Source organism: Pteropus alecto, unplaced genomic scaffold (genome assembly GCF_000325575.1).
Source record: "Pteropus alecto unplaced genomic scaffold, ASM32557v1 scaffold20, whole genome shotgun sequence".
Lineage (NCBI taxonomy): Eukaryota > Metazoa > Chordata > Mammalia > Chiroptera > Pteropodidae > Pteropus > Pteropus alecto.
In genome coordinates this window covers 2,408,319-2,419,360 of record NW_006436298.1, presented here as the reverse complement: position 1 = coordinate 2,419,360, position 11,042 = coordinate 2,408,319, and the positions used below count along the sequence as shown (strand labels likewise).

The following is an 11,042-nucleotide window of genomic DNA, read 5'->3' as shown; positions in this document are numbered from 1 at the left end:
CTCTGTTGGCCTTCAGGTGTGTTTGTGTTTATACCATTAAGATTAATGTGTGACAGTACCCAGGAGAAATAATCAGACCAGGAGAAGTTTCCAAATATGGCCCTGGGAATTTCTAGGAGAAAACTGTGAGCACCGATCCCTGATGATGATGGATAAAAAGTGTTTGTAGATGCTTCAAGTTTCCTGATTCAGAACAATTGACAGTCTGTTTGGGGGCTCAATATCCTTGGAAAAAGTTCCCCCAACAAAAGATTTGTTTATATCAAGTAGTTTGAATTGCTGAGCTGTTTGAGGCTCTTTCATACCATGACTATGGTACTAGCATCATACTGAGATTGAACTGAAATTTCTTTAGAAATCTTGCAATGGACTTTCTCTCTTGCAGTCTGATTCCATCTTTATCTTGAAAAAATTTCCGTCCAGAAGTCTGTGCAAATGTTCACCTACCATAGAAGAGTTAAGATTTATTATGTTTGTCTATGGTCATGCTATCTTGAACAAGCCCGATCTCGTCTGATCTCGGAAGCTAAGCAGGGTCGGGTGTGGTTAGTACTTGGATGGGAGGCCGCCTGAAAAGACCAGGTACTGTAGGCATAAAAAATAAAAAAAAATAAGGGATTGTAAACTGACAAGGTCCTTGCAATCTGTGAGATCAACCAAGGGTTACCTCATCTAAAAAAAAAAAAAAAAAGATTTATTATGTTTAGTTGTACCCATTACTATTAGCAAAAGTTCACTGATAATAATTAGATATACAAAGCAAAACAAATACATTAGCAATAATCAATTTTTAAACAAGTATATATTGAGAACTTTATCCCAGGCACTGTTCTGTGCCCTTTGTGTGTGGCTGTAAAGAAGATAGATATGGTACCCACTCTTATGAAGCTTACATACTTGTAGGGTAGATAGATCACAAATAAATAATCATGATACTATAAAGGGGTATCTTCATTATAAGTCCTTATTAGGCAACTTTTGATAGTCTAGTCAGGGAGAGTGCTTCTGAAAAATAAGTAAAGGGAGACATTATAACTGAGGCCTGAATAATGAGAAGGTGTTATATATGTAAAGACCTAAGGAGAGAGTATTCCAGATAGAGGGGACACTAAGTACAAAATTTTAAGGCAGGAACGACTCCTCTCTGTTCAGAGGACAGAAATGTAACCAGTGAGGTAAGTGGAGAAAAATACAACAGAAGAGAACCATGTAGGATCTTTGTAGACAGTGATAGAAACTTGAAATCAATTTTATGATTCATAGAGTGCTTTTGGATTTTAAGCGAACTAGTGCTATGAAAAAAATGATATTAATAATTTTCACCTTGCTTGCAATGAAGAATTAAAAGAAAATAAAAATCGTTTTTAAGGGAGAACAGAAATGTTTCACCAAGGAGAGAAAAATTTTGAGTTGAAACTTGAAGAAACTGTTAAGAGCTTAGTGGGTAAATAAAAAGAAGGAAAGGTTATTCGACTTTGAAAAAATATGTAAGCAAAGCCACAGAAGCATGTGGTTGTCTAGATGTTTAATATGAATGAGAGGTATATACCAGAAGCGGCTACAAAAAATGTGGGTTTAGGTAATAATAAACTACTCACAAATATTGATTCCTTATAATGTACAAGACATTGGGTTTAACCATTTACGTTGGTTGATTGCAAACTCATTGTATTTCCTGAGCACATTCATTCTCTCATTCCCTGAGAATTTCACAGCTCCTCATGCCTCATACTTTTAACATATCTTTTCTCTTCTGACTTCATAAGAGCTTTTCATATTGATAAGAAGATGGAGACAATCGAGAGTAAAATTCCACTTACCTCCATTATCAGATCTACTAACTTCCTTCCACTTATGCCCATATCCTCTATAAAAAAGGTTTCCACTATGAATGTCTTGTCTGCCCATATTTCAATCTAATAGAAACCTTTGCACTCATGCCCTGGATCCCATCACCTTTTGTTTTCAAGGACTTGCTTCAAGCATAACCCCTTGTTTTAATTCATTCAATTATTACTTCTATATTCTATCATTTCCTTCATTATAAAACCATGATATAATCTTAATTAAACAAACAAATAAGTGAACAAAAAACTATCACAACTACTTCTTTTCTAGGTTACACTCTAATTCTCTGCTTCCCTTTCCAGCAAACTTACAAAAGATGTGTTCAATCTCTACGGTTTTATTTTGTTCTGAAACCACATCAACCAGGCATTCATCACCACATTGCTAAAACCATCCAAGGACACTCTGTGTAGCAATAAATTAAATAAATAAATAGATAGATAGATAGATAGATAGATAGATAGCAATTCTCTTATTTATTCAACATTTCAATTACATTTAACATGGTAACTGAAATTTTTTGTTTTATTGGCTTCTAAGGCTCCACCTTCATCTAGTTTTTCTCAAGTCTATTGGTTATTGCACTTAATTCTCTGAATTTAGAGCCTCATCATTTGCCAAACTCTTGGCATGTTACAAGGCTCAGTGCCTGGACCTCTTGTCTTCTCAATTTTTATTTACTCAGGTAATATTATTTTCCCATGACTTAAATGTCATAATAAATTGCAAATTTATATATCAGGCCCTCTTCCTATTCTGCTATCCATTTGTCTTTGTAACATCTCAGGAATCCCAGCTTTCTCATCATTTCTCCTAATTATGCAATAGGTGTCATAAATGAAATATTTTCACCTTTAACCTGACTCCAATCCCATTCTACTCCCAGTATTCCACATGTAAGAAAATTATCATACTCTTTACACATTTGCCCAGTTGTACTAAGATGTTATTTATATTCCTCATGCTTTATTTCTCATGGAGTTGTCTTGTGGAATTTCCAGAGGCTATGTGGAACATAAAACAGCGTATTGCCTTTAGAGTTAATAACATATGTGCTTGTGTACGATTGTATTTTAAAAATTTATCAGTTTTAAATGATAAATAGAAGAGTCAGACATTTCCTCAAAGGTTAAAAATAATTATCATATGACCCAGAAATTTTACTCTTAATTTTATATCCAAGAGGAATGGAAACAAATGTAAATACAAAAATATGAACACAAATGTTTATAGTAGTATTATTCATGATAGACAAAGGTAGACAACTCAATTATCTATCGACTAATGAATGGATACATTAAATGCGATATAGCCATAAAATTGAATATTATTTAACAATAAAAAAATAAAGTATTGATACGTCCTACAACATGGATGAATCTTGAAATATTTTAAGTGAAAGAAGCTCATTCTTACATTTCTCCTGATTAAGCTAGAGGTTAAGTAAGGTAAAGCTTCAAAGATTAGACAAATAGAGAGACTAAATAAAAACAAGTTAGTATGGATCACATATCGTATGATTCAATTTATATAAAATATCCAGATATCCCGAATAACCAAATGTGTAAAGACAAAAAGTAGATTAGTGATTGCTTAGATTTATGTGGAAGAGATGAGAAGTGACTAATAATGTATTCGTTTATTTTAGCAATGATGAAAATATTTTAAAATTATGTTTGCATAAGTCTGAATATTGAAAAAACCTTTAACTGTGTACTTTAAATGGGTAAATTTTATGGTATGTGAATTAAATCTCAATAAAGGATTTTTAAAATAAAGGTTTAAAAATTTCTTTTCAGTATGCATATCTAATATGGTAGAAAGAAAAAAAGGTCCATATAAACAAAAGCTCTGAGGTTCTAAATAATTTTTAAGTTTAATTTTTAAAGTTTTAGAACCTCTGTTCTAATATAACAGGAATCTCTCAATTGATTTTGATGTTTTTATTCTAACTCCATGATGGTCTACCTTCATATGTTGTTAACCAGAGCAATATTTAAAAAATATGTTTGATCATATCACTCTCCCATTTAAATACTTTTCAGAAGCTTTCTATGACTTAGAACTAATCTTACAGCCCTTGTCATGACCTGTAATTTCCTATATGGTGCATTTCTTATTACCTTCTCAACCTTACCTTTACCAACAGCTGTATTCTAGCCATACTGGTATTTTACTGTATCACAAACATATCAAGCATGATCACACCACAAAACCATAGAATTTTCTGTTTTCTCTGTCTGGATCTGCTGGAGATCTTTACCTGAGTCATCTCCTTACTTATCTTCTCCATCACTCAAATGCCACTTGTTTATACAATTCTTTCCTGCTCTTCCTATCTCAGATAGCACCTTCTACCCCTTTAGTATCCTCTGTTTCTATTGATTTCTTCTCTGTCCCTTTGAATTGTCCCTGTGCACAGCAGGTCATAATTACGTGAGAAATTAACCCCCACTCCACTCTTAGCACCCTCCAACCAATGACTCATGAGACTCGATATTAAAAAATTCCATCTCCTTTGAGCCCTATGCACAATTGTTCTTGAGACATAATGCTCTTCACTGACAGCTGCAGTTTCCCAGAGGGCTGAAGCTCTAGTTACCCATGGTGGTAACTTACTTGACAGCACACATTTTATTGGCTGATTTCCCATTGTAGTCTCATTTCTCTACTTGCTTAAGAGTATTTCCTCGTATTGCCTTCTAAATGTACTTCTTGCATTCAAGTCTTTGTCTCTTATGGCTACCAGACTTGATATTATGTTTATTATATTTCTTTATTTTTACTGCTCTGTTTTCTCTTTTACCCACTAAAATATAAATGCTAAAAAGGTAAGGATTTTGTTTTTCTCACTGTGTTCATGTCTAGAACAATGCCTTATACAAAGTTGGCACTCACTAAACATTCATTGAATATAAGAATGAAGGATTGCCGAATGTATTCTTATAAAAATCCTGTGAGGCAGATGCTACTGTTATTTTTATATCACAGACAATGAAATAAAGATTTCAAAAGGTTAACTGAACTGCTCAGGTTGTATAGTATGTGAAGAAGCAAGTCTCTAATCTTCTTGTCTGATATGAAAGCCCATACTTTTAATAAAATGTATAACAGTGAAAACTCAACTCTGAGATCTAAGATAAATGGTCTCAACACAACTAGCAGCAAGTGATCTTATAGTGAAAATCTCAGAGTTCTTAAGTTCCTTCTGATTAAGGTAGAGATTGCGTAAGGTAAAGATTCAAAGATTAGACAGAATAAAAAACAAGTTTGTGGAGATTTTTCTGAAGTTCTGAGCTTCTTCTTTCTCAATTTTGTTTCTATGTTTTGCTTAACTGGCTCTCATTCTCACGGATGACTACCATGGTCACTTGTGTCAGTGGCAAACTTTATACAGCCTGTGATTTTTTGTTCTCTCTAGTTCAGGATCAAACACTCATTGTTTCCAGCTCCCGCTTCACTCTAAGCATTGGGTTTTAAATTTCCGAGTAAATCTATGGTCTCCTAGATCTGTCATTCTTTCCCCAAAGTTTAGTAGAGCAACCTAGAAGCTTACCCAGAAGAATAGCCAGCAGTATTCTCAGAAGGTAGCTAATTAATGGAATTGACCATTAACTGTAATGGTCTTTGATCTGTTGCTATTCAGTTATCAAACACATACCTACCACAATCTAAAACATTAGCACAGAAATAACAAAAAAAGAAAAATTATGGTGCCTAATGCTTTCAGATTATTGTTTCTTCTTTATTTTCTTCAATTTTTATTAGGCAATTAATAAGCTCATTTGGCAGATGGAACAAAAGTGAGGTATTAGAAGCCTTCCAAAGTAAATTATTTTCCTAATTGTAATTACGCCTGCTGGTAAGGAAATGGACAAATTCTTCCTTACTATTTAATTTAATCAGGGATTTGTGACTCCTTAACAAATTATTTTAGAATAAGCCAAAGATATATTTTTCCTGTCATAGGATTTCAAAGGATAAATGGGAGGGGACTTATCATAAAAGTTTAAAACAAAGTGAGGATCAGATATTTAAGAAGAGAGCAGTAAGAACAAGTAGACAAGGGAGAGGGAGGAACTGTAGGGAGTGACAACAAACAAAGGCAATTACCTGATTCAAAGTTTTTGTCAGAGAATGTGTTTCAATGTTTATAAATTCCAGAATTTTGCCAACTTATCAGAGGAGTCTTACTGAAAGAATATTTTTACGCAAAATAAAACAAGGAAATTTGATATAAAACTTGATTTGACTTCTGTCTACTATGATCTGAAGGTTTGAGAAAGTATCTGCATTGGCAATGATACAATCTCAGTTGCCTGAAGGGTTTAAAGATACCATTCATTGAGTTGACTTCAAGTTCTTTAAGATGCAGACTTCATGCTCATTTACCCTTGTATGTCCAACATTTAGCAGATCTAATGATTGAGTTATTGTGTATGTTAACACAAAATATCTAAATTGTCTTTATCTATTTCTATCTACCTATCTACTTCACACCGTTATTTCTATATTAATCCTAATCTAATGAGATATTGACATAGATAATCTTTTAATGTACTGATATCATTTAAAAACCCAGTAGCTTACCTAGTTAATGAATTTTATGTTGTTCAAATTTTTACTGCCATGGCCATTATGAATATATGACAGTGAAAGTAGTAAAGAGCAGGTCCAATGACATCCAGTGTGGCTACATGGCTATGTAAGAGAATTGGAAATGACCATATTGGGTTGCAGGAAATGTTTCCAAGACACCCCTATGGAAAAGGCAACAGATTTTATGGAAGAATGCAAGTGCGGCATGAAAGAGGCATTTGTTCTCTCTCTTCTCTTCGAAGAGCTTTACAGTTTAAAGGGATTGGCTCATGCCTGGAATGAAGGAAACTAACAGAAAATAAACTAATGACTTTAAGAGGTTATCATGGGTTAGTCTTTTTGTTTATTTCACTCCCTTGGAGGGAAATGGATAGCATTCTGTCATTTTCAATAGTTGGCCTCCTCACTGGTAGTATCATGCTGCGTGTCCTGGCCCAAATCCCCAGTGGTGAACTCAGCAAAAATTTTTAGTGTAATGTGAGTCTATGGCTACTGGGGGACAAAAGAGAACATAGAAGCAGAGTGTATGTATCTCTGGGCCCTAACTTATCATAAACATGTATTTTTATATAATTTTACAAGTGATAAATAATCCAAGAGGAATAAAATTAGTTGTAAGAGGAAATGTCTTATTTCTTTCCCCTGTCTTTCTTTCTCCCTATAATTATTCTATTATGTCTTGAAATGGAGAAAATATCAGGACGTTTAGAGATGAACTATGTATTGATTAGTTGGTAATTTTGTCATCTACTATCTTTATACAAATTCGATCAGAATCTTTCAGGTGTAAAATATTATTATGCATTAGATTATGTAAAATATGATGATGTTGCTTCTATAGCCTTTGGGCTCCAAATTCTCATAGCCAAGAACAATAGTAAAGTATTCCTCATCAATCCAGTTTACAAAGGCATTCCTAGGCTTAGAGCTTCCTGTCTTTGATCAGCAGCGAAGCAAAGACAGGAATTGGGACTAGATGACTCCTTTTCTTTCTGTCCCTACTAAAGGAATTATTGTACTAAAATATCCAGAGCTCAGAAAGAACTCCACATATTGTGGCTGGAGGGTTTTGGCTTGAAATTCTTTCATTAGATGAGACAAATTAGATTTTATTGAGCCACTAGGGAGGTAAGGGCTCTCTGAGCCAGACAGGGATGTTGGATGGTAAGAGGCTATGCATTATAATTCAGCTACACAATGATCATGATCTGACAGGCTCAGAAATGAAAAGAAAAGTGATACTAGGCAATTAAAATTATGAAGATAATCTATAATATTGAAGTTTTTCTTTTTTCATACCATAAATGACCCTTGTTATCTGTTATATTTTTATATGATTGAAAAACAGATGAAGACTTTCCATGCTTTTGAAAAAAAAATATTAGGCCTAATCAATATTTTTAAACCATGACAAAAATTTTATTTTGCTGCTAATTTATTATTTGAAGCAGACTAAAATAATGTATCCAAGTGATATGTGATCATAACTGTATTCTCTTATTGATAAGTAAAGAACTATGTTTGGAAAAGTGAAACAATTATACTAGAAGTGTTTTTAAAATAAGTGCAATGAAAGCATAGAAAAATGTAGAAGTTTCTGATTTTACTTTTATAAATATAATGGACTGTGTAACAGGTGTTGCTGTGTATGCATTTAACTTGTTTCTCTATTCACCCCTCCCAATCTTACTTTGTCTCTCCAGAGCTCTCTACCTTCCCTCGCCTCGATGTTTCCTCAGCTTGATCATAAAATTTTATTTAAAAAATGCACTCAGTTTAATTTTCTCATTAATATTTAATAAGTGGAGAATCATTCTTTGAGTATATTGTAATTGCTAGAAGGCATTTCTCAATGGCCCTGATATGATCACCCCTCTCTTAAACTGATCAGAAGTAATGATTAACCTGATTTTCTCTGACGTTTTCAAAGATACAGATGGTCACCTTTTCTTTTTGATTTTTGTCACTTGATTTATAGAAAACAATTTCTGTTCAGAAAAGACCTGGTGTTGTCTACAATGAGCTCACAGACTTGAAACAATCAAACAATGCTTAGAAAAGCTTTCTGTGCCGGAATTTAATGAAAGCCTTGTTTCTAATTTGAAGAATACATTGTATCTAAATCTCCAACATAAAGTTTGTTTGTGTACTGTAATTTCAAAGTAAGACTAGATGATGAAGATTGATTTCATGTCAAGCAACAATGCTAATTACAGCTTTTCATTCATTTAATATGATATATAAATACAAGGTCTCATATCATCTAAAAAGTTTTCTTGACTTTTCCTTCTCTAGATGAAAGGTGTTATCTAAATCCTTTAGGGTGTTCGGTTATAATTACTGAGTTTGTTTGCTAGGGAGATAATTGCATGGCTTGTTGCCTGATCCACTCACAGTAAGAAAATGGTAGACATAAATTTTGCTAAATCACTCACCTGCTCAAATTAGAGTCTGACCAAAGGTAGGGACTTGAAGGCAAAAGCCAGAAAACTTGACATGGTGCCAACACTCCAACATTATATTTTACTGAAGGCAAGATCCAAAAATGTCTTTTGGTGTCTATGACAGATGAATTCGCCTGAAACTGTTATCCAGTTGAACTCAGAACACTTGTCAGAAGCTAGAGAAATGTTATAAGATGGGATAACTAGTAGGAAAAAATGTACTGGTCAACTCTGTCCAAAGGCTATAAGAATGGATCTTACACCTATTGATCTGTTTGAGATTGGAAAATGAGCTAAATAATATGTTGGACTTCCGTTCTCTGTGACACTGTGGATGGTTTATTGAGATCATGTATTAAAGGCAAAATTAAGGATTTTTATATATAAAAATGCATTTTATTGTCCCTTTTATTCCTTATTCCTTTTTTACGCCTTCTATAGCATCTCTTCTTCAATGTCTGATTACAGCTACCTTGGAATACCATGGGAAAACTTATTGACAAAGAAAGGCTTCAATACGAAAAGAAGCTACTCAGCAAGAGAAAGGAAAGTTTAAAAGTGGTAGGGAGTGTGGGCTTTGAAGCAGTAATCTGTTCTCCTTACTCCACGTTCTTTAGTTCTTTATCTATAGTTTTGGGGTGTGCCTATTAGGGGAAGGATTTTCCTCAATGACGGTTATGTGTGGAAAAAAAGGGATTCTTTGTTTGTTGTTCTGCTCTGTTTGAACTACAGCAATATAAAAAGTAAGTTCCTGCCAAATATCTGAGAGGATTGGGTGTGTATTAAAAACAGGTTGAAAGTGGGTGGGTGTAGGACGGGATGGAAGCTGATAGGTGAGTTTGTGTGTGTTCCAAACCAAACAGCAGGTTTTACGAGTTCTGACACTGGTAATGAGTCTGTTCTCTGAGAGAAGTCTGGGCCTCTGTGTGGATAAAACAAATATTTTAAATTGAAACTCATAAAAGAATAAAAGTCAAAACATTCTTATTCATTCTCTCCGTGAGGGGTAGATAGAAGGCTTTGCTGTCTGACAGGTGCAGCTCATGAGTAACCTGGACAGCAGCCAGAAGGTCTTGTAAGAACAGACCAAGAGACCACACCCGTTGACTGAAAACACTTCCTTCTAATGCAACAGACACAATTGTGTAAAATGCCGCCCCTATTTCTCACCTTCTATATTGGTTGATTTTATTAAATGAAAGTTAATGCTCAGTATGCAGTTCCAAATCATGGACTATTCCAAGGAATAAAGAGTGAACTTCATTTCATTTTATTTATTTATTTATTATTTACGTATCAGCATTTTATTTATTTATTTATTTATTTATTTATTTATTTATTTAACATTTTATTTATTTTTTACCTTCTCCCCTCCCCTCTGGTAACCACTAGCCCATTGTCCATGTTCATGAGTCTGTTTGCTTGTCCTGTTTATTTGTTGCTTTTAAGTTTACATCCCACATGTAAGTGATATCATGTGATTTTCAATCTACCTGTCTGGCTTATTTCGCTTAGTATGATTATTTCAAGGTCCATTCATGTTGTTGCAAATGGCAGTATTTCATCTCTTCTTAATGCTGAGTAATATTCTATTGTATATATGTACCACAGCTTCTTTAGCCAATCATCTATCATAGGACACTTTGGTTGCTTTCATGTCCTGGCCACTGTGAATAGTGCTGCTATGAACATGAGTGTGCAAATATCTTTTCGGATATGAACTTTCAAGATTTTGGAATAAACACCCAGTAGAGGGATTGCTGGATCATATAGTAGATCAATTCCTAGTTTTTTGAGAAAACTCCATACTGTTTCCCATAGTGACTGCACCAATTTGCAGTCTCACCGGCAGTGTATGAGGGTTCCTATTTCTCCACAGCCACTCCAAGATTTATTATTACTTATCATGTTGATTATAGCAATTCTAACAGATGTGAGATGGTATCTCATTGTGGTTTTGATTTGTATTTCCCTAATAGCTAGCAATGTTGAACATCTTTTCATATATTTGTTGGCCATTTTTATGTCCTCTAGGGAGAAGTGTCTGTTCAGGTCCTCTGCCCATTTATTGATTGGATCGTTTCTTTTTTTGTTGTTATTGAGTCATATGAGTTCTTCGTATATTGTGGATATTAGGCCCTTATCGGAGGT

At 34.1% G+C, this 11,042-nt stretch overlaps 1 pseudogene; it reads left to right on the top strand.

Annotated features, from left to right (window-relative positions):
- The first annotated feature begins 475 nt into the window (after window positions 1–475).
- LOC112480826 lies at window positions 476–594 on the top strand (annotated as a pseudogene).
- The last annotated feature ends 10,448 nt before the right edge of the window (window positions 595–11,042 follow it).